This window comes from Aethalodelphis obliquidens, unplaced genomic scaffold, assembly GCF_003676395.1.
Source record: "Aethalodelphis obliquidens isolate GAN/ISIS:26980383/991018 unplaced genomic scaffold, ASM367639v1 scaffold3, whole genome shotgun sequence".
Classification (NCBI taxonomy): Eukaryota; Metazoa; Chordata; class Mammalia; order Artiodactyla; family Delphinidae; genus Aethalodelphis; species Aethalodelphis obliquidens.
In genome coordinates this window covers 27,282,415-27,307,493 of record NW_020837947.1, presented here as the reverse complement: position 1 = coordinate 27,307,493, position 25,079 = coordinate 27,282,415, and the positions used below count along the sequence as shown (strand labels likewise).

Below are 25,079 nucleotides of genomic sequence, written 5' to 3'. Positions count from 1 at the left end.
TAAAAAATCTACAAACAATAAATTCTGGAGAGGGTGTGGAGAAAAGGGAACCCTCTTGCACTGCTGGTGGGAATGTAAATTGATACAGCCACTCTGCAGAACAGTATGGAGCTTCCTTAAAAAACTAAAAATAGAGCTACCATATGACCCAGCAATCCCACTACTGGGCATATACCCTGAGAAAACCATAATTCAAAAAGAGTCATGTACCACAATGTTCATTGCGGCACTATTTACAATAGTGAGGACATGGAAGCAACCTAAGTGTCCATCGACAGAGGAATGGATAAAGAAGATGTGGCACATATATACAATGGAATATTATTCAGCCATAAAAGGAAACGAAATTGAGTTATTTGTAGTGAGGTGGATGGACCTAGAGTCTGTTATACAGAGTGAAGTAAGTCAGAAAGTGAAAAACAAATGCCGTATGCTAACACATATGTATATGGAATCTAAAAAAAATGGTTCTGAAGAACCTAGGCACAGGACAGGAGTAAAGACGCAGACATAGAGAATGAACTTGAGGACACAGGGAGGGGGAAGGGTAAGCTGGGACAAAGTGAGAGAGTGGCGTGGACATATATACACTACCAAACGTAAAACAGATACCTAGTGGGAAGCAGCCGCATAGCACAGGGAGATCAGCTCGGTGCTTTGTGACCACCTAGAGGGGTGGGATAGGGAGGGTGGGAGGGAGACGCAAGAGGGAGGAGTTATGGGGATATATGTATATGTATAACTGATTCACTTTGTTATAAAGCAGAAACTAGCAAACCATTGTACAGCAGCCATACTCCAATACACATGTTAAAAAAAAGAAGAAGAAAAAAGGCCCATGAAGTTTAATGAACTTGCCCAAGGTTACTGAACTAAGAAGTGGTAGAACTGGGTACAAATTCAGCTTTATTTTATTTCAGTGCCTGCATCCTTCATTTTTACACTTGAACTTCTTCTTCCCAAACTTCCCAAGGGATTACACCATAAAAGAAACTTACGCAAATTTATATTTTAAAATGTTCTAGGTGCCAAATACTGCTGTAGGAGTTTAGGTGCTAAGAATATATCAATATCACTCTTTTTAAGTTTAGAGTCTACCAGGGATGAAACACATAAAACAAGTACTTAATAATGTCAAATGATTTGATAGGGTTAGGGCTGCTAGTGGAGCAAAAACAGGAAAACTATTCCAGGGTAGGAAGAGCTGACAAATGACATAATCAGCCAGGTAAAATGGAGGGGGCTGAAAGGAGGGAGGAGTGAAGTATAGGTACGAAGGCCGTAGGTACGAAGGACCTTAGAGAACATGATATTTTGAAGGAACTTTTATTTTTTAGCATTTTCCACCACTTATTCATGTTTTCAAAAACAGTTCAACTCTTCTTACAAAACAAAGATAAAATAGTACATACTAGACACACGTATCACATTTTTCCTCTTATGGCTTTAGCCTACTCCTGCCCCGTCAAAAGAGACCAAAAATAAAAGAAAGTCCCCAAACAACTCTATCTGACCACATTCACAGAAAACGATGTCAGAATATATTGCAGAACAGAAGGATGTGTCATCTGTTTTGTATCCAAAGGTTTCTTCTCCATTTCTCGTACTAGGCGAGTAACCATCATTGAACATGCTGTGTGCCAAATTAAAACATAACTTCAACATATGTCAGATCTCACTAGAGATAGTAACTATAGTAGAAATTGGCATTTTTTCAGCAATATTTTTCTTTAAGTAACAGGTATGTCCAGTGCCGGATCATAGAATGAAAGGAGATAGCACAGTGAGTGAAGTTTCATAGTGAGCAGAGGCCAAATCATGTGGTACCTTGTAAATAGTAAAAAGGATTTTCTTTTTAAAAAACTAAGTGAAGCTGGTCACCATACGGCAATGTCCTGATGTGTTGCATCTAGAAGGTTATTTTTGTGATATTCCTGCCAAAAATGTATAACCTGAATCTAATGAGGAAATGTTAGACAAAGCCAAATTGGGAGATATCCTTGAAAATAAATGACCTATGTTCTTCAAAAATACCAAGATCATGTGAGTCAAATAAAGACTAAAGAACTGTATTAAATTAAAGAAGATAAAGACATAGGTTAAAGATTAAAGACACATGCAAATTGTGACTCTGGATTGCATCCTGGATCAGATATGGTGGTTATATACAAGAGTATTCTTGTTTTTAAGAAATAGCGTGGAAGCATTTAGGGATAAAGTGTTATTATGTCTATAACTTATTCTCAAAATATCAGAAAAATTACACATACACATATATACACAGAAAGCAAATATGATAAAATATTAATTGGGAGAATCTGAGTGAAAGTATAGGAGAAATCTTTGCACTATTGTATTCTTTCTGTAAGTCTAAAATTATGTCAAACTAAAGTTTTTTCAAAAGGTAAGAAATTATTTGAAAGCACTGCTTGGAAGCTGAAATAATCAAGAAGGCTTTATTAAGAAACAGCATCAGGGAAACAAATACTAAGGTTACAGATATAGTCAGAGTGGCATATACTGATAAGATAAAACAACTTCATTGATTTTCCTCCATGTGTAGGAGACTGTCTTTAACTCTACTTTTCTAGAGCATTTCTTAGACATATATAATCTTCGATCTAAATTGGAAGAGAAGTTTAGACATAGATTATATTTTTCTTTCTAAGGTCTAGTGTCTCAGTTCTAGGTTCTTCTTTGTGGGTTTTTTGCCCTCTGTGTACTCCACACACAAAATCTCCTTTCCACAGGATTGAGTTGTCCTTGAAAGTTTTCTTAAGAAAAGCAAATCAGAATGCAGTCCACCCCGGTATCTACAAAAGACATACAAGAAACTCACATTTTACATTGGGGCTAAAATTGAATGCACTGTAGTCAAAACTACCCTAGAACAACCTTTAAATATCCCATTTAGTAGGGGATCATTGATTTGTATAGTCATTTTTATGCACTGTAAATTTTGACAACCACTGAGCGAACAAAAGGAACAAAATAAAAACTTACATGCAAATATCTGAGCATTCAAATGATTCTGCTTTTAAGATGATCAAACCCTCAGCAGTTTGGGGTGAAGAGGGGGATGAGAGACAAATTTTAAGTGATTCTGCTTGCTGTGGAGTTTATTCCATTTGGTTTAATATTATGTCTCTAAAAACATAATATATGTAAATAGATTTGTTTGTTTTAAGGATTAAACAAGAGTAGAGCAAATAAATTTTACTTCTAGCCATGATGAAGGAACTGGTATCACAGTAGGCCTCCTGCCATAAGCAACTATAAAACTGGAAAAATACATGTGCAATCACTTCTTTTAGATGTTGAACAAAAGGCAGCACAAGACTGTGACCCCTGAAAGAAGGGCAAAAAAATGAGATGAGCCCTGCAATTTTACTGGCTTTCTGCCTGGCATCACTTTCTAGACTGTGGCTCAGGAAAGAGGGAACCCAAACAGAGCACCCCAGTCTCCCTGAGCTGAGGAGACAGAGGTCAGAACTCACAGCCAGTGAGGTGGCTGGAATGTGTATGGCAAGGTTCTTGAGGGAAGTGAGCTGTGCAGAGAAGCAGTTCCAGAAATCTGCATAGGGGACCCCTTGAATCTTTGGCTGAATAGTAAGCAGTGTATACGCAGGTTGAAACCCCCTGAGGTGGGACAAAGTATAATGCTAGAAAAGAACAAATACTGAAGGGCAGAGAATTGATCTCCCAGAGCTAGACAGAGCAGGTAGATATTTGTGTGCTGACCTGCCAAGATGAAAGGACTTTATGAACAGTGCAGATGCAGTAGAAACTCCAAAAAGGCTAATCTAGTCCTAGAAAAAATGTTACTCTTGACGTATTTATCAACAAAACTTGAAAGAATCAGATTCTACTGCAAGTAAATTGACTGCATAGAGGAACAAAACTCAACACTCTATTAAGGAAAACAATAAAGTTCAGTCAACAGAAAAGCATCTATAATGTCCAGTGTATAATTAAAAATTACTAGACATGCAAAGAAGTAGGAAAATGTGACCCATAGCCATTATAAGAAATTATTCAATAAAAACAGACCCAGGAATGACACAGATGATGAAGTTAGTAGACCATGCCTTTACAAGCGCTATTATAAAAATACTCAAGAATTTAAAGGGAAAAAAAGATTTTAAAAAGAGAAATATGAAATCTCAACAGAGAAATGATAACTATAAAAAAGGGGATACTAGAGGTAAAAAATACAATATCAAAAATTAAAAACTCACTGAATGGGCCTAACCTCATGTTAAATACTGCAGAAGAAGCTATCAGTAAACTTGAAGATAGAGCAATGGAAATTATCAAAACTAAAGCATGGGAAAGCAGCTGAAAAATAATAATGGAGTTTCCATAACTTATGGTATAATTTCAAGCAGATCAAGAAGCTCAACAAATTCCAAGCAGAATAAACACAAAGAAGTCCATACCGGGGCATAGCAGGATCCAATCAAGTAAAAGAACTACTGTAAGTGATATACATAAGAAATTTATTTTGAGGATTAGACCTTGTGCATTGTGGGAGCTCGTTAGCAGTCTCCATAAGGCTGTTGCCTTTGTGCTGGTACTGGACCTGAAGTCAGCAAGGAAATAATAGACATGAAGTAGAAGAAAGCAAGGATGAACCTTGAAGGAACCTGTGGCAGAAAATCGAAATCTATGAGGAAAAACTAGAACCCACTAGAACAAATAAAACGTGTGTTTATCTCATCCCCTTCAGTTTTGATGATGTGAGTGAATTAAACGCTAAGTTGTCAACTTTTTAAGTGAAGATTTACATGACCCGGCCTGGGATTCACAGGATCTGAAAGAGCGGCTCTGGTTAGAACTCTAAGCCCTCCTGTTGTTCCCCAACACCAGTAAGGTGGACCAGCAGATCAGTAACTGCACACACGAGCTGCAACATGCCTTGCCCTATGCCAACCTTCAGTGTGTGAAAACTGGCTGTTGCCTCTTTTCCACCTTCCTAACCTCACGCATATCTCTGTTGTGGCCAATGATACAGTGAATGTAATTCTGAGAAATGGTTCCAGTTTAGCTAAATTGACACAAAACAAAACTACCACAGTCCATCCCTTCACAACTTGGCACCCATATATACCTCTTTTAACCATACTTAATTTCCAAATAAATGTAATAGTAAAAACATCTTTCTCCATAACATAAAAATATCTGATACACAAATAAAATCATGCTAACACTCTCCCAAAAAGAAGATATAAAATCCCTTTACTCAATTTTTGTTAATGTTCATTTCTCTTCTAGCTGAATCATCGCATTCCCTCTTTGATATACTCTAACTTAAATCCTGAGATATAAGTTTAGCTACTCTTAACACATCTTATATGTTGGAGGGTGAGGGGAGAAAAAATATAGCTGGTTAATAAAAATACAAATTATTCATATAAAAATAACGAAGAAATACTCAAACATTACAGTCTTCATTTCTGCTACTGGTCACATGTTTTCACTTAGTATTTGTAAGCTTCACTTTGCCACCCATATCCTCTTTGCGCCTTGCCTGGTCATAATTCTTCGCCTAGTGGGATAAACCAATTCTTCACCCCTGAAGGGTATAAACCATTAGCAGTTTTGCTATAGTTTTTCACTAACTTTTACCACAGGGCATGGAAGTACTAAGATGTGTCCTGAGAGATTTTATGAATTACGGACACACTCCTCCTTACCCTCCTAATGCAGTGGAAAATTCACATCCTGTTGATAGAATCAATCAGTCCAGCCAGATTAAAATCCTTCTCTACTCACTGGTTCACTACCATGAGTATTTTTACATGGCTAAATGACAGTGTCAAATTCCCATTTAATGGAACCATTTCTGTGTCCCCCAGTGGAATCATACTTTTCTTGAGAACTAAGACCTTTAAACCAGAAGAACCAAGTTTGTGGAGATGAGAAGCAATATTTTTGTTGGTGACTCTTTAGCAGTTAATAGTGACATGAGCCACTCCTACTTCTCTTCTGATTCCCAGACCTGTGAGTCCTGGCTATGAGAGGAAAAGCACCATAAACTGAACACTGACCCAGACTGTATACCCCATCCTGGATGACGTTACTCCAGCCCTTCAAGGTGTTGTCATCCATCTGGCATGGATGCCAGTCTTCAAAAGGCCATTCTGTCAGGTCAGCTGCTTCAGAGTGATGGACAAGATAATAATACAAATGAATTCCATGCACACCAACCTAGTGCTGCCCTTCCTTAGCTGTAGAATGATTTCCTTGGTCAGAAGCTATGCTGTGTGGAATGTCACGGTGGGAGTAAGGCATTCCCTAAATCCACAGAGGGTGATTTGGCAGAAGCGTTGCAGGAAGGGAAGGCAAATCTGTATCCATAGTAAATTCCTCTTCCAGTGAGAACAAAGTATCCACCTTCTAGGATGGAAATAATATAATCTACTTACTACCCTGTAGCTGGACTGATCCTCCTGGAAATGGTATCCTATCGGGGCTCAGTGTTAATCTCTGACAGCAGATTGGGCACTCAGCAGTAGCTGTTGTCAAATCAGCCTTGATGCATGGAAGTGTACATAGCTTAGCCCGTGCAAAACCTCCTTCCCTGCTGCCCACCGCCACTTTGTTTATGAGCCCACTGGACAAAGACGGGGAGTTGCAAAAACAGGTTCACTCATGCCCACAGAGTGGATTATCGTGTCCTCCTCTGCTGCTCAAGTGGCTCATGTGGGAGGAGGTCATGAGAGATTGTGACCACCAGTTGACCTGCTGCAAGCTGGACCCAGACAATCTGCAGCTCCTCACTCCTTCCCCGTCCTTGGAATGTGCATTCTGCTTGCCTTCCCTGCGCTAGAAGCTGTCCCAAGGACACAGTCTTGAGAGATAAACGCGTCATTGAGCCCATCTGGACAGTTTACATGACTGAACCTGGTTAAGGCCTCTAGGTAAACTTTTAAGGTTATGGCAGGTGGATGCAGAGACAAATCTCCTAAGTAAGTTCCCTTGTTGATTAAAACTACCACCTCCCAACCTGGAGTGGTCTGCTTCTTTCTTTGGTCTCTCCTTGCTCTCTGTGTCCAGGGGCCGGTTTACAAATCAACAGCTCTTTTGTGAGCATTGATGTGGGATCGAACTATCCTCATGATCTATGCCCAAAGTCTATCCACATACCTCTTCCCAGACCTCACTATTATCAATTTTCCAATCACATTCCTTTTCACTGATGATCATCCAACCAAGCCATTAGCCACAGCCCATGTATCAATATATATCTAGCCATCTCTTTCACACAGAACTTTCCCTAAGGATTAGGAAGTAGGCAAGAATGTGTTCTTTGTTCAGTAAATTCAGCATTCTACTAAAAGTTTCAGTCAGTTCTATAAGATGAGCAAAAAAGAAAAGACAGAAAAGAAGTATTCTAATTTCTAATATTAAAAAGAAAGAAGTAAAGCTATCTTTATTCACAGGTAGCATGATCAAGTGTGTAGAAAACACTAAATAATCTAAAAAAATACAACTGACACAAGTGATTTAAGCAGTGTTGCAGATACAAGGTCAATATAAATATATCAATTTTATTTCTATATACTAGCAAAGAACAATTGGAAAATAAAAAACATAATACTATTTATAATAGCATCAAATAAAATAACATGCTTAAGAATAATAGGTGCAAGATCTGTTACACTGAAACTAAAAATATTACTGGAAAAATAAAAGACCTAAATAAATAGAAATATATATCATGTTCATGTTCAGTATTTTTAAGATGTGAATTGTGTCTAAATTTATCTATAAATTCAAAGTTCCCAAACTAAATCTCAGCAGGGTTCTTTTTTTTTTTTTTTGATAGAGGTTGATAACATAATTCTAAATTTTATGTGGAAATATAAACTACTCAGAATACCCAAAACAATCTTGAAATAAAATAGTACTTTGGAGTATTTATACAATTTGGTTTCAAAAGTTACTATAATCGAGATTGTGTTATATTGCATAAACAGAGACTTATAGATAGATGAAAGCAAATTTTGAATCCAGAAGCAGATCCACATTTACATAGTCACTTGATTTTTCTTTTTTAAACCAAAGTACCAACATTACTTAATAGGGTAAAGAAAGTCTTTTTAACAAATGGTTTTGCAAAAGATAACAACTTATATGAAAACAAAAATACCTCAAACCATACCGAAAATTAATTCAAGATAGATCAGAGTCCAAAATGTAAAGGATAAAATTCTAAAACTTCTTGAAGAAACAGAGGATTTTTTTTTGCAACCCTTGGAGAGAGAAAAATTTCTTAGAGCACAAAATGTTCTAATCATAAGGGGAAAATTTGGTAGAGTGGACTTGATCAAAATTTAAAACTTCTGCTTATCAAAGCTAACATTTAGAAAATAAATATGAAAGCCACAGATTGGGGGAAATATTTGCAACCCAACGGACTTTTATTAAAAACCTACAAACACTCTTACAACTCAATAATAAGACAACGCAATAAAAATAAGTAAATGACTTGAATGGATACTTCATAAAGAAAGATATGCACAACAATTTATAAGCACATTAGAAAGTGATCAGTCCTATTAATCATCAGTGAAATGTAAATTAAAATGATCATGATATAGGACTACAAATCCACTAAAATGGCAAAATTAAAAAGACTGACAATACCAAATGTTGGAGGAGATATGAAGCAACTGAAATTGTCATACATTGCTGATAGGACTTGTAAAATGGTATATAACAACTTTGCAAATCTGTCTAGCAGTTTCTCATATACCCTACCGTAGGACCAGCAGTCCTATACTTAGGCATTTATCCAAGAGAAATATTTTTCTCATATACATAAAATGACTCATACAAAAATGTTCCAAGCAAATTTATTCATAAATAAACAGAAACTAGAAACAACTCAAATATCCATGTACAGGAGAATGGATAAAGAACTGTGGTGTATTTATACAATATATTGATGTAACTCATCAATTACAAGAACTAGCTCCTGATACTAACAACAACACGAATAAACTTCAAAAAATTGTGCTGAGTCAAAGAAGCCAGAGCAAAAGAGTACATACTGTGTGATTCTGCTAATCTATGATTGAAGATATCAGAATAGTGGTACCTCTGGGTAGAGGGCATAGAGGTTGATTGGGAAAAGGCATGAGAGAACATTCTGGGATTATAGATGGGATTATAGACTCAATAGAAATTTGAGTTTCATGGTTATATACAGTTGACAAAACTTATCACAATGCATAGGCCTTTGATTTAATCTTTGTCATTTTACTGTATGTGACTATATTTCTGTGAGGTTCATCATATAATAAGTGCTCAAATATTTGCTTAATTTGAGACTAAATTATTTTTTATTATGTTCCCATACACAGTTGTTTTTTTTTTAAGTCGTGAACTATCTTCAGCATCTGTTTCCTGCCTTTCTAAGTCAAAATTTCCTGTCCAGGCCCTGCTAAGCAGTTACTATTCTCATGCCCTTGTTTGTTTCAGGACCTCTTAACAGCTCTCACTGAGTTCTTGTGATTGACTAAGTATTCCAGAATAAGGGAAGTTACTAAGATCAGAAAAGTCAAAATGATGCAGAGAATGCATCTGCACAATAACTGTTCAAGTTCACCTGTGCACCAGGTTAGACTGAAATTCGAATTTAGGAAATACGTCCATCATTTGCAAACAAGCTAAGCAAACCTGGTGGGATTATCTAGCATGCATTCTCATTAGTTAGGCAGCTTTATGCATACTAAGATTCCTCTTGCCATGGTTACGTTTGACACCCAGAAGCAGACTCAGAGCCCATCTTCACGAGCTGCTTCCCTGGGCTACAATTTCAGTGACCACTAGTTTATGAGGGGCTGTTAATCTGTCGAACCTAATAATCACTAATACTGCCCATAACATCTGCTGGATGACCTTACCGTGCTTAGTCAATCAATGAATGAAATCAACTCCTAGGACAATAAACAAAAACTGCAATACTTCAATAAAAGATAGTGAGAGAAAATCTGAAGTTTTAAAAGAACGGAACAAAATAAAAACCAAAAAGCAAATTTAAGAAACAAAAAGAGAAACAGGATGAGAAGGAAAACACACGCATATTTATTATGAAGCACATAATGTCCCCTCAATCTGTGTTCTTACAAGATGCCTTTGAATAGTTGCATTGAATTTTTCTTTAAAACACATAACTCTATTATCCACACTGAGAAATAATTTAGGCCTTTAGAACACACTTCCATGATTTGACTGCTTTCATTCAGAAAATTCTCTCAATAACGAAGAATAACATCTTTCACAAAGAATCAAGTTCACTAATAATCTAGTGAGTAAGAAACTATTTAAATCCTGGCTTTATGTCCTCTCATAAGCCTTTCAGTATGCCATGATTTTTCATGCTACAGTTTGGAGTTTTCAAAAATTCCTGATGCATTCATTTAAATTAGTTTGAAATATTTGTAAACCCTGGAGCTACTCCATACAGTAATATGGAGAATATTCTTACAGATTGCCTCCTGACCAAACTAAGTATGAACTAGGTATTTGCTATTTTAAAAAAATAGATTGAATTTACTAGGTGGGAGATTTCCATTAGGAAATAGAATGCATCATTTTCCGAAGGTCCTCAGGGTTTTCTTCACTTTCTGATGTACAAATGACCTTGAAGTGTGGTCTTCTTTCTGTCGTGTCTGTCATTTTGACAACTTTATCTGGCGGTATTGCATTCATCTATAGATCCACTAAGCTATAGATACTCCTGTCTTCTCCCTTCCATTTGTTCATTAATCTGACAAATAGTTACTGAGAGCTCACTGCTGCAAGCACTGGCGACACAGCTGTGAACAAGACAGATGTAGCCCCACCCCAGTGGAGCTTAGAGCCTCTTGTCACACAAGGCATTATACAAATGATTCTTTAATTGTAAATATGACAAATATCATGAAGAAAAAGCAAAGATATGCCTGAGAGTGTATTATTACGAGAGTACAAATTAACCTGGTTGGAGGTGGAAATGGCACTTTATCAAGGTCCCTTCTAGTACCAGCAATTAGTTTGAATTTGGCAGTACACTATTTCCAGGTATAGTTACTTTGTGACAGCATTGTCAGTTTTTGGTCATATTGGCTCCAGTCCATCTGCTGGTGTTGAACAAATACCATATTGACTTGATACTTTTGCTCAGTATGGCAATGAACTAGTTTTTATTGGTTGGATTACAATTATTTACAATTTTTTTAACATCTTTATTGGGGTATAATTGCTTTACAATGGTGTGTTAGTTTCTGCTTTATAACAAAGTGAATCAGTTATACATATACATATGTTCCCATATCTCTTCCCTCTTATTTACAATTTGATTGAAAATTTCATCTACCATTTATTTAAAACTTATTTATTTTTCGCTGTGTTGGGTCTTTGTTGCTGTGCGCCGGCTTCCTCTAGTTGCGGTGCGCGGGGCTACTCTTCGTTGCGGTGCGCGGGCTTCTCATTGCGGTGGCTTCTCTTTGTTGCGGAGCATGGGCTTTAGGCGCGTGGGCTTCGGTAGTTGTGGCACGTGGGCTCAGTAGTTGTGGCCCACGGGCTCTAGAGAGCACGTTCAGTAGTGTGGTGCGTGGGCTTAGTTGCTCCGCGGCATGTGGGGTCTTCCTGGACCAGGGCTTGAACCCGTGTCCCCTGCATTGGCAGGAGGATTCTTAACCACTGCGCCACCATGGAAGTCCCTCATCTACAATTTTTTAGGCTTGTTTCTCCACTAATTAAGTACAAAATTAATCCTTATTTTCTGACTCAAGAAAAAGTCCAGAGATAAAATACATAATTATTAAATGTTATTTCCTCAAAGACAGTATTTTGTGACCTTAGGAAAATTATATTTCTTCATTCTTTGGTGGAAAACAGTGGGAAAAAATTAGTTCTTTATAGCATAAGATGCTAAAGATTGATACAGTTCTGAGTTTTATAACAACCAAATAATTTATATGTTTTCTTATCAAACAAAAAAATCATTACTCTTGCAAGTTTTGTTTGATGTCTCTTAGGTACAGATCATACTGCAAGTGCAATTGTTACTTAATTTGCTCAATTTTATTGACCTAATCATATAACTATATTGCTTAACTATGGAACTATATAGTTAATATTGCTTAACTATAAATAATTTAATAAGTATCAGAAAGCAAGATTCTTGTTTATAAACTGTCTAGAACTCATGAACGTTTTTTCTTTACTTTCAATTTCTTATCAATTTCTACAGATCTATATATGATAATGAACAGTCTTGCTACACCTTATCTGGAAGTTAAAAACTATGCCAGAACTTGAATGTTGTTGCTGAGATAGTCCTAGATAAGTTTTAAGTTGGTTTTAATGAAATTTCAACTGTCATGTTCATTTTACAGTGGTATTTCACAGATAAAAACCCAAAGCAAAAAGTGATCACAGTTTTGAATACCCCAATATAGCAATTTATTTTGGAAAACTTAAAGTTGTATTATCTTTATTTTGTGCATTGCCCAATTTACGAATAACTAGCTAAACGTTTTTCAAGAAAATAGGTTCGTCACTGTATTAGTTTTCTTGGACTACAATAACAAAATATCATAGACTAAGTGTTTTAAACAACAAAAATTTATTTTTTCCTAGTTCTGGAGAGTGGAAGTCCAAGATCAAGGTGCCAGCAGGATTGGTGTCAGGTAAGGCCTCTCCCCTTGGGATGCCAGATGGCAGCCTTCTCACACGTGCTCACATGGCCTTCCTTTGTTGCATGCATATGGGGAGAGAGCAAAGAGTGTGAGCTCTCTGGTGGCTCTTCTTATAAAACCCTAGTCCTATTGGATCAAGGCCCCAGTCTTACAACCTCATTTAACCTTAATTCCTTCCTTATGAGTCTCCATCTCCAAATACTCCCAAACTGGGGGTTAAGGCTTCAATATATGAATTGAGGTGGGGGAACACAAGCATTCGGTCAATAGTGGTCGTGAAAATGTCAGTTTGGTGTAACTCCAAAATCAATAATGCATTGCTTTACATAACAGGAATGGACCAACCTCTGATTCTCAAAGCTCAGGTTCTCATTAGGTCATTGGATCAAACAAATAATTTCATGTTCAAGATATTGTATAAAAATGATATAAACTGAATATCCTAGTAAGCTATTGATAAGCTTACCTTATTAACAGTACTCATTAAAAGATATTTTATTAACTTTTGTGTAATGTTCAACGTATTAGGGATTGCTATTAACGAAAGTATAATGATGTGCTACCAATAAGCCATGTTGTTTTAGAACTATATCGCTTGCTTTTCTGGAGGAAGAGCAAAAAGAAGCAGCACTGTATAAAAAATTAGCATTTCCTAAATGAAGTAGTGATTGAAGCAATTTTATAGGTATCACAAAAGAAAAGTTGTTAAATGAGGAAAATAGATTTGGGTGTGAATTAACTTCCATTTCAGCTTTTGCTTTCATTATAGAGTGCTAGCATAACTGCCATAGGATAGAGTACCGAGGAAGCAGAAGCCTCAAAAAGTGAGAACTTAGATGTCCAAACATGAAAGACAAAAACAAGCCTGAAAAATAGTGCCCTCGAAGAAATTAGAACTACACAGAGATGCTTTCCAAAGTTAAAATTTCTGTGGTGGAATAAGCACCTCATTCTCATGAAAATGATAACTTCTTAGAATGGATACCAAAAAAAAATAGCAACCGGGTATAGCTGGATTGCTGCCTTGTTTTCAGTGCAAGAGTTCTGATGTTTTTCAACTGAGAGTCCAGTTGTCCTTAAGTTTTACAGAGAAAGACCCCTCAGCTCTGGTGGACCCCTCACCCACTTGTCTGTGTGTACAATTCTTGGTGTAGCTCTGTTCCGTAACTGAGTGCTTCACACAAAGTCATATAACTCCCCTAGGAAAGGGGGCATGAGAAAAGATAAAAGGGAAGCCAAGCAGAAGGCCACCTGACAAGTAGAACATCAGTTAGGGCCCCGCTCAGTGGGATTTCACAGTGCGTGTTGACACAGGACCAAATTAGCTAAGCCGATAATTTAGGCATCAACGGGACATAAATCAAGAGGATAAAGTGGTTAAAGTCGAGCTTTAAAAAAATGAGACATTTCCTTGCTAATGAAATATTTTCTAACAGGTAAAGGATATTATTATTATATATATATTTTAATGATACTCATTATGAGGTGTTTCTATGACCTGGATTGCCAGTCTGATAAAACTTTAGTGACGGAGCCAGTGTTGGTGTTTTTGGTTTGTTTCTTAAATAGAGCGTCAGTTAAGTAGATCTGGAGAAAAGAGAGCTACAGAAAAGTCATTAGCGATTTGATCCAGCCTTCAAATATCAGCTCTTGAAGTAAAAAATAAATTTCTAAACTGTAGTCATTAACCAACTTATAAATTATAAGAGTGTCATTGCATATGAAAAAGTGTTTCATCTTTCCTGAAAAAGAGTCATGAAAATGAATAGAATGAATAAAACACAGTCTTACAAAAGTAGTCACTAGTATGCTAGTATGTCATTTAACATAATTTATTCAAAATTTTAGAATCTTTAACCTGAATATAGGAATATTGAAAAGTTTATGAGAAACTCAGTAGAAAAGATGAAACTCATAAATCAATGCAGACGTATTGCAGCCTCCTGCACCGCGCTTGTCACATAATAGCTTCCCCGTAAAGATTTGTTGACACGCCGACTGCTTGGCTTGAAGACCATAATAGTACAGCATACATTTTTTATGAGGTGCTTTCTAAATATCTTGCATTTATCTTCTAAATGTAACTTTGGCTGTGTGGTAGGACTGACTCTGCCCTTTATCGTGTTGTAACCACCAGACACAACCTGGAGTTATTAGCTTTGCTTTGCTTTCTGTATTTTCTTTTAAATCTTTATGAGGAATAGCACAGGAACTGTAACGTTTACATTTCACATCCTCTCAGCCCATCGTATGTGAAAAGAGGGTGGGGAAGGAGCCGTAGGAAGTTACATGAAGTGTGCCTCAGCTCAGAGCCAGAATTCGTGTTCAGACTTGGCTGGGGATGAGAGGCAGGTCAGAGCTGTGGGAAACAAATGAGAAAGTAAGAGATCAAGAGATCCGTGTGAGGAAGGCTGCAAGGCTTCTTGCTCTGGAGGCAGAAAGGTGTGCGTTAGGATTCTGGTTCTGCCACTTAAGCTAAACGCGTCTCCGTTTCTTCACTGATGAAGAGGAGCTGCTACTGAGTGTGAAGGTTAGAGGCGATATGGTTGGGTTCTAAATATAGTAGGAGCTCACAAATGTTATTTTTATTATTCCAAAGAACGTTTGATATAAAAATGTAATAACAGGGCTTCCCTGGTGGCGCAGTGGTTGAGAGTCGGCCTGCCGATGCAGGGGACACGGGTTCATGCCCTGGTCCGGGAAGATCCCACATGCCGCGGAGCGGCTGGGCCCGTGAGCCATGGCCGCTGAGCCTGCGCGTCCAGAGCCTGTGCTCCGCAACGTGCGAGGCCACAACAGTGAGAGGCCCGCATACCGCAAAAAAAAAAAAAAAAAAAAAAAAGTAATAATAGATGTCATCTAGGAAATATAGGGGATTCTGGGCAGGTTATGGTCTAAACACCACTCCCAAAGCCCATTCATGAGCAAATCACGGTGGGGCTGAAGAAAGCTGGGAACTGTTGAGGTCTTGCGCTTCAAGGGAGTCGTGGAGAGCTGTTCTCCCACAGATTCTAAGAAACTGGCCAGGGAGCTGTTGCCCTCAGTGTCTGCTGAGTAAGGTCCAGACCCAAACGCAATGGCTCTCTGTGACCTGTGACAGCAACACCTACTGGATGGTTCTTAGCGCTTCAGGCGCCTGAGTTGGTAGCAGTCCAGACCCCTGGGACACTGTAATTTTCATTTCTGTCTGGGAGTGGGGAGAAAAGAGTACAGAAGGGACAGGCAGACTCTTCGCCCTCTAGCGAGCTTACTCTCCCAGCCCTGCCATCTCTAGCTTCCTCCATCCCAGCACCCCTCCTCCACTGACTCTGCAGACCTCCTGCATCTGGCAAAGGGACTCATGAAAGATTCTCATTGCTGATGCCCTAAATCCCACCTCTGGCTGCCAGCCATTCTCTGTCTCTCTAGAATTGGAACTTTTGCAATCTCCATCTAGAGGATTACTTTAAACATGGAAATTAGGTTAGCTGCCCATTTGGCATGTTTAAGTAGGACACTTACCAATGGATAAAGCCCTCATTTCCACCTGCAGCAGGTACATGTGTTGCTTGTTCCACAATTCAGAATATCTGAACTTGTAGTTTAAAACTGTTTGGTGGTGGAGCTGGAGTTCACTCATAGGTAGCGTGCTCTGGAGTCTACGTTTTCATTTTCATACTGTACCACTTCCCTCTTACTCCGGTGGATTAGAGGGGATGGGGGGATGGGGCGAAAGAAGCTAAAAAGGTGGGTTAAAGTTGTATAGCGTCTTGAAAGCTAAACCAAGGAATTCCAATCTTACCATGTAGGCAGTCTGGAGTCAGAGAGATGAAACAAAGTGGTATTTGAGGAAAATTAATCTGATAGCAGAACGCAGGATTTAATAGAAGGAGGAAGATATTTAAAGCCTGAGACAATGTCTAAGAGGGTATTACATTAATCTAGGGGTGACAGGATGGAAACTCAGCCTGGGAGGTAAGATGGGAATTAAAAGGAACCGATGGATGTGAACAAGGAAACATTGACTGATTGGAGTGGGAAGTAAAAATAATGACTCTGATTTTACGGCTAGATAATAAGGAGAACTGCTAAAAGAAAAACAAATAAATCAACAAACAGCAACAACAACAACAACAAAAATAGGTAACTGAGAAGCTGTGGTTAATGAATTATTTAATCTGAACCTAAATTTTATATTCCTCAGTTTAAACTTCCTCTTGTGTTATCGTCAGTGTAAACATTGCTGTTTAAATTCCCATTAACTGCTTACCCTTTCAGCTAAACGATCCTGATATTATCATTTTTCTCATTCCCCATTCCCAAATACATATTCATATATAGGCTTATTATGGGGCAGAATTAACATGCTGTACTCTCTGCCGCCTCTCTGTAAGGGGAAGCACAAAAAGGGATTCTGGAGAGAAAAATGGTAGCCCTCCCTTTCTGAACTCTTATTATGTACCTACCTCTGTGCTGAACTTCTTATATATATCATCTATTTAATGCCCATAGCAACGTTATGAGATAGGCACTACTATTATTGCATTTTACAAGTGAGAAGGCCGAGGCTTAGAGGAGTATAGGGACTTCCTCAAGGTCAAAGGAGCCCAAAGTGACAAGCCAATAGTGTATCCCTTGTCTGTCTCCTCAGAGCCCATTAGCCACTATTAATAACGGAATATGATCGTTGGTTCTAAATTCATTTGGAAAAAAATCTTCTAACTGAAAGGAAAAGTCTGACATTCTTTTTTATATAATGGCTTATTTATTGCTATAGTTTACCTGTCAAATAAGAATGTTGCAGTGGTTTTATTTCAGACCTGTGTGTGAGGAAGACTGTCACCACACATTAATGTACTAGAACGTAGGTGTAACATATTTCCTATGAAAGAGAATTTGATATGATTTAGAAAATCTTGCACCCCATCCAATAATTTATCTTTTTAGCCCAGATGTAAACATAAAGTAGTTTCAAGGTGTGCACTTACGAACAGAATGCCAGTGTGTGACCTACCCCATGAAGAGGTCTGACTATATAAAACAATTACTATATGCCCAATTAAAGAAGTTTTAAAAAGACCATGTGAATCAGAAATCAGAGTGTATAGAGGTCAGTAACTTAAAGACAGCATCTCCAAAGTATGGGGATGGCTTCGGTTGATGATTTTCATGTTATCATTAATGAACTCGCCATTTGAAAAACCCTCACAAGGGAATTGTTGGAAGAGTAGGTATTCACATTTAATTTCTTCTAAAATGTCTTCGCTAGTTTCAAACACATTTTTCAAACCTGGCGTTCAAAGTTGCTACTACTTTGGAATAGCAGTAACAACGGGCTTACGAGGATCCTAAGTGGCACTTATTCGGTGGAGTAACTGGAAGCAGCAATGGTTATGCAAATAAATGTCCCTCCTAGGGAAGAATGAGAGATCTGCCCTGAAACTGCAGCTGTGAAAAGCTGGTGCTAAATGGAGAAGAGACTAGAAGATAGAGAATGGGAAATAAGGTAGAAATAACTAACGAAGATGACTGTATACAGCTGTAAGGTAACGGTGTTCAGGGTGGATAGTCAAGTCTTTATGTGTGGAGCAAGTACCCATCTCAACCTGTAAAACAAAGTGAAGATGAAATGTATTTTTGTTTTTCTATAAAGTACCTTTTAATTTAATTTATTGTGAACCCTCATTCTACCGAGACAGAGTGTGGTCATATTCCTCAGCAAAAAAAGCACTCCAGATGCCATGTCTGCAAGTCCTCACACTCACCGGGCCATCAGTTTTTCACTTCCTACCTCATCAATGACTTTGAACTTTCTTTTATGCATATTTTGTTATTTGTTAACACTCTCTTACAAGTGATTTTCAGATAATCAAAAATACATTCAAGGAAAAGTTTATTTGATTCATTTGCAAGGCAGAGTCCGTGGATTTCTTTCTGCTGGTCCCCTTTGCACTTTCAGTGGAACAAACAGTGCAATTTTTATCCTTTCCATTTTTAGAGCTGCAGCTGTAAAAGTAATTAATGGCTAAAGAAACTCTAGCACATCCTGCAGAAGGCCATTCTGCATTCAGCACGAGCTGTGAAACCAAAGCCGCTGCCTCTACATGCTAGTAGACCTCAAGAGAGCATCCTGGCGAATGCCAGAGGACTCCTATCTTAATCTTGGAACCTCCGAAGCACCCTGATTTATTTTGGCCACTGACACCCATAAAGGAAAACTTGTATCAACAGGTGTTTTCATTACTATTTCAAATGATTACTTCGGTGCATGTAAAAAATTTGTTTTAATCTCTGGAAGTTGACAGTGATGACCTCAGACTTCCTTTGCATTATTAGTTAAGAAATGAGGATAGTCACAAATTTTATAAAAGGATGTGCATTTCCCTGTGATTATTTTTTCTTTTCCTTTTCAATCTCCACTTTTTTCTTTTTGTCTCTCTACCTTCTTTCCAAATACACTTGTGCCAAAACATGCCTGCGGTTAGGTAATTTCAGATATAATGAGGAAACCAGCAAGGTGTACTATCTGCATAGTCAGTGGACCTGATGTGGGATTGAAATCAGATGAGCTCGCTTCCAGGTGTGGCAAAGCTCTTACTACCTGTGACCTTGGGTAAATTGCTCGACACTCTGGATTCTCAGTTTTCTGATCCATAAAAAAGGATAGCAATACTTGCTTGGTTTACTTCACAGTGTCCTTGAGAGATAATGAATGTGAAAGTGCTCTATAAACTGTGACATTCTATACAAACACAAGGAGCAATGGTGTTGTCGATGGTTTTTTTTTTTTTTGGCCGCACAGGGCGACATGTGGAATCTTAGTTTCCCAACCAGGGATGGAACCAGGCTCCCTGCAGTGGAAGTGTGGAGTGTTAAGCACCGGATTTCGACAGAACAAGACTCTCCACAAACAGTGGTGAGAGAAAGGAGTCAGTCGAGATTCCTTTGTTCCATCTCATTGACTCATCTAATAACACTGAGGCAAGGACTCTACGCTGCATTTTCCCTGGTGTACGGGAGAGCACACATTTATCAAATATAGAGAAGGAAGATGAGCCTTCTGAACTCCTTCTTGTTTCTGCCTCTGGAGCCGAGCCAAGCTGCATCTCCAGAGGAGGTCACCGGTCTAAGAACACTCTGCCTCAGCTTTGCTGCTGCTCCTCTGCAGTGCTCAGCAAAGTGATGTTCAGTTGTTATGGCTGTTGCTCCACCCTGGGAGAATACCCAGGGGATATGGACGCCCCCAAGGCAGCCCACAGGAGGCTGGACCAGAAAGTGCAGGGTCACCATGCACCCAAGTGCCAGCATGCAGATCTCTTCTCCACCACATACACCTTCAGTGGCCTCTCCTGCTAATGTCCGCTATTTGACGTTTGAGAAAGATGGGGCTATGTTTTGTTAGTCTTTTATTCACCATTGTAAAAAGATAAGCTAACATATACCCCATGGGAATTGGATAAAATTGGAAAAATTATGACTGAACTATAGACCCGGGGCCTAAAATTATTCTGACTGTGGCCAAGTAAAAACATTAAAAATTGAAAATAGCATTGAAGATATTTGTGAAGATTCATTTTTGGTTTATTTTTTCCTTCTCTTGCTCAGATTTGACTGTAAGAAGAATTGAAGAACCCTGTAAAAACTGTAAAAATGCCTCTGCCAAACTGTAAATAACAGTATTCACTTAACAAAAGTGTCTTACTTTTTGTAATGTCTCTAAAATAGCAGTTCTCAAACTTCTTGGCCTTGGAATCTCTTTTAAATTCATTAATTATTTAGTACACCAAAGGGCTTTTGTTTATGAGGATTATATCAATAAGTATTTACTAAATTAAAAGTTAAACTTGAGAAGTTTCTAAATATTTGTTTATTTACTCAAAATTAGCAAAAATAAACATACTACTTGTTAACATCAGAGCACTGACATCATATGTCATGTAGCTACTGAAAACCTCAACTGTACATTCATGAGGGAATGAGAGTGAGAAAGGCAAATAATTTATTTGTATTTGCTTTTTGATAACCACTTTAAGAACTTACCTTCTGAAGTATTTTGATTTTCCTAAAAAGGTATCAAACCCAAATAAGGAACTACAATGTATTATTTTGTTTTTAAAGAAACAAAATAATTTTTACAAATTCTATTTTAGTATAGTTGATTTACAATATTATATTAGTTTCAGGTGTATAACATAAATTTTTATAGATTATACTCCATTTAGAGTTATTACAAAATAATGGCTATATTTCCCTGTGCTGTATAATATATCCTTTTTGCTTATTTTTTTTTTTATAAATATAGTTTGCATCTGTTAATCCCATACCCCTTTCTTGCCCACCCCTTCCCTCTCCCCACTGGCAACCACTAGTTTGTTCTCTCTCTGTGAATCTGTTTCTGTTTTGATACATTCGTTTGTGTTATTTTTTTAGATTCCACATATAGGTGATAACATAGACTATTTTTTTCTCTGTCTAACTTATTTCACTAAGGGAAATATCCTCTAGGTCCATCCACGTTGTTGCAAATGGCAAAATTTCATTCTTTTTTATGGCTGAGTAATAATCCTATGTATGTATATCACATCTTTTTTATCATCTGTTGATGGACACTTAGGTAGCTTTCAGATCTTGGCTATTATAAATAATGCTGCTATGAACATTGGGGTGCAGGTATCTTTTCGAGCTAGTGTTTTTTTTTCCTTCAGAAATATACTCAGCAGTGGAATTGCTGGATCATATGGCAGTTTTATTTTTAGTTTTTTGAGGAACGTTCATACTGTTTTCCATAGTGGCTGCACCAATTTACAATCCCACCAATAGAGTGTTAGGGTTCCCTTTTCTCCATCCTTGCCAACATTTGTTATTTGCAGACTTTTTTATGATAGCTATTTTGACAGGTGTGAGGTGATATCTCATTGTGGTTTTGATATGCATTTCTATGATGATAAGCAACATTGAGCATCTTTTCATGTATGTGCCTGTTGGCCATCTGTATGTCTTCTTTGGAAAAATGTCTGTTCAGATCTTCTGCCCATTTCTAAATTGGACTGTTTGGGGGTTTTTTACATTGACTTGTATGAGATGTTTATGTGTTTTGGATATTAACCCCTTATTAGTCAATATCATTTGCAAATATTTTCTCCCACTCAGTATGTTGTCTTCTCACTTTGTTGATTATTTCCTTTGCTGTGCAAAAGATTTTAACTTTATTAGGTCCTATTTGTTTATTTTTGGTTTTGTTTCTTTTGCCTTAGGAGACGTATCCTAAAAACTATTGCCATGATTTATGTCAAAGACTGTACCACCTATAGTCTCTTTTGGGAGCTTTATTGTATCTGGTCTTACACTTAGGTCTTTAATCCATTTTGAGTTTATTTCTGTATATGCTGTGAGAAAATGTTCTAATTTCATTCTTTCACATATACCTGTCCAGTTTTCCCAGCACCACTTATTGAATAGACTGTCTTTTCTCCATTGTATATTCTTGCTTCTATTGTCATAGATTAATTGACCATGGGTGTATGGGTTTATTTCTGGGCTTTCTATTCTGTTCCTCTGATCTATAGTTTGTTTTTATGGCAGTACCATACAGTTTTGACTACTGTAGCTTTGTAGTATAGTCTGAAGTCAGAAAGCATGACATCTCTAGCTTTGTTCTTTTTTCTCAAGCAAGAAATAAAATAATTTTTAAGTTAGTTTCATTGATCTTAAAAAGTAGTTTCCATTTTTGTAACTGTGGACAATGATGTTTGAAGCCCCATCCTGCCACCAACTGATTGAGTGATGTTGGGCAAGATATTTAAGCTTCCCAGACACAGTGTCCTTATCTGTAAAATGAAAATGGTAAAAATATACCTACCCATTGGGATTGTTGTCATGAAAAAAGTGACTCTATACATATATGTGCATCACAGTTCCCCAGACATACAGAAAGAGAGAGACAGAGGAGAAATATATTTTATTTTAAGGAATTGGCTCATGTGATTATAGAGGCTGGCAAGTCCAACATCTGTAGGGTGGCCCATCTGGCTGGATATCCAGGGAAAAGTCAGTGCCACAGACCTGTCCAAAAACCATCATGATGGAGACCAAAGGAAGAGCCAGTGTTACAGTTCAAGTCCAAAGGCCATCTGCTGACTGAATTCCCTCTTGCTCTGGGGAGGTCAGTCTTTTGTTGTAATCAGATGTTCAGCTAGTTGGATGAGACCCACCCACATTAATGGAGGGAAACCTGCTTTACTCAAAGTCCAGCAATTTAAGTGTTCATCTTATCCTAAAACATCCTCACAGAAACATCCAGAATAATGTTTGATCACATACGTAGGCACTGTGGCCCAACCAAGTTGACATGTAAAATTGACCGCTGCAATATACAAAGCACTTTGAATCATTTCTAGCATATGCAGACTCTCAACAAATGTTAGTTATTATGTATGTTAGTATTGAATTATCATTTTTCTTTTTATTTTTTTAACATGTTTATTGGAGTATAATTGATGTACAATGGTGTGTTAGCTTCTGCTTTATAACAAAGTAAATCAGCTATACATATACATATATCCCCATATCTCTTCCCTCTTATATCTCACTCCCTCCCACCCTTCCTATCCCACCGCTCTAGGTGGTCACAAAGCATCAAGCTAATCTCCCTGTGCTATGTGGCTGCTTCCCACTAGCTATCTATTTTACATTTGGTAATGTATGTAGTATATGTACATGCCACTCTCTCACTTTGTCCCAGATTACCCTTCCCCCTCCCTGTATCGTCAAGTCCATTTTTTTGTTTTGTTTTTTTAGATTCCATATATATGAGTTAGCATATGGTATTTGTTTTTCTCTTTCTGACTTACTTCACTCTGTATGAAGGTCTCTAGGTCCGTCCACTTCATTACAAACAAAACTCAGTTTTGTTCCTTTTTATGGCTGAGTAATATTCCATTGTATATATGTGCCACATCTTTATCCATTCATCTGTTGATGCACACTTAGGTTAATTCCATGTCCTGGCTATTGTAAATAGAGCTGCAATGAACATTTTGGTACATGACTCTTTTTGAATTATGGTTTTCTCAAGGTATATGCCCAGTAGTAGGATTGCTGTGTTGTATAGTAGTTCTATTTTTAGTTTTTTAAGGAACATCCATACTGTTCTCCATAGTGGCTGTATCAATTTATATTCCCACTGAAGGTGCAAGAGGGTTCCCTTTTCTCCACACCCTTTTTGCATTTATTGTTTGTAGATATTTTGATGATGGCCATTCTCACCGGTGTGAGATGATATTTCATTGTAGTTTTCATTTGCATTTCTATAATGATTAATGGTGTTGAGCATGCTTTCATGTGTCTGTTGGCAATCTGTATATCTTCTTTGTAGAAATGTCTATTTAGGTCTTCTGCCCATTTTTGGAATGAGTTGCTTGTTTTTTTGATATTGAGCTGCATGAGCTGCTTGTAAATTTTGGAGATTAATCCTTTGTCAGTTGTTTCATTTGCAGATATTTTCTCCATTCTGAGGGTTGTCTTTTCATCTTCTTTATGGTTTCCTTTGCTGTGCAAAAGCTTTTAAGTTTCATTAGGTCCCATTTGTTTATTTTTTGTTTATTTTTCCATTTCTCTACGAGGTGAGTCAAAAAGGATCTTGCAGTGATTAATGTTATAGAGTGTTCTGCCTATGTTTTCCTCTAAGAGATTGATGGTGTCTGGCCTTACATTTAGGTCTTTAATCCATTTTGAATTTATTTTTGTGTATGTGTTAAAGAGTGTTCTAATTTCATTCTTTTACATATAGCAGTCCAGTTTTCCCAACTCCACTTATTGAAGAGGCTGGCTTTCTCCATTGTATATTCTTGCCTCCTTTATCAAAGATAAGGTGACCATATGTGTGTGGGTTTATCTCTGGGCTTTCTATCATGTTCCATTGATCTATATTTCTGTTTTTATGCCAGTACTATACTCTCTTGATTACTGTAGCTTTGTAGTATTGTCTGAAGTCAGGGAGCCTGATTCCTCCAGCTCCGTTTTTCTTTCTCAAGATTGCTTTGGCTATTCAAGGTCTTTTGTGTTTCCATACAAATCGTGAAATTTTTTGTTCTAGTTCTGTGAAAAATGCCATTGGTAGTTTGATAGGGATTGCATTGAATCTGTAGATTGCTTTGGGTAGTAGAGTCATTTTCACAATGTTGATTCTTCCATTCCAAGAACATGGTATATCTCTCCATCTATTTGTATCACCTTTAATTTCTTTCATCAGTGTCTTATAATTTTCTGCATACAGGTCATTTGTCTCCATAGGTAGGTTTATTCCTACATATTTTATTCTTTTTGTTGCAGTCGTAAATGGGAGTGTTTTCTTAATTTCACTTTCAGATTTTTCATCATTAGTGTATAGGAATGCAGGAGATTTCT

General features: G+C 37.5%; 1 long non-coding RNA gene across 1 annotated transcript in view; it reads left to right on the top strand.

Moving 5' to 3' along the window:
* LOC113608818 (uncharacterized) overlaps nucleotides 1–20,522 on the top strand; it is a 97,016-nt gene extending 76,494 nt beyond the window's left edge. The window contains exons 3-4 of the long non-coding RNA XR_003428428.1: nucleotides 12,637–12,686; nucleotides 20,280–20,522. This is a non-coding gene — a long non-coding RNA (uncharacterized LOC113608818). The remainder of the gene's footprint in view (nucleotides 1–12,636; nucleotides 12,687–20,279) is intronic.
* The last annotated feature ends 4,557 nt before the right edge of the window (nucleotides 20,523–25,079 follow it).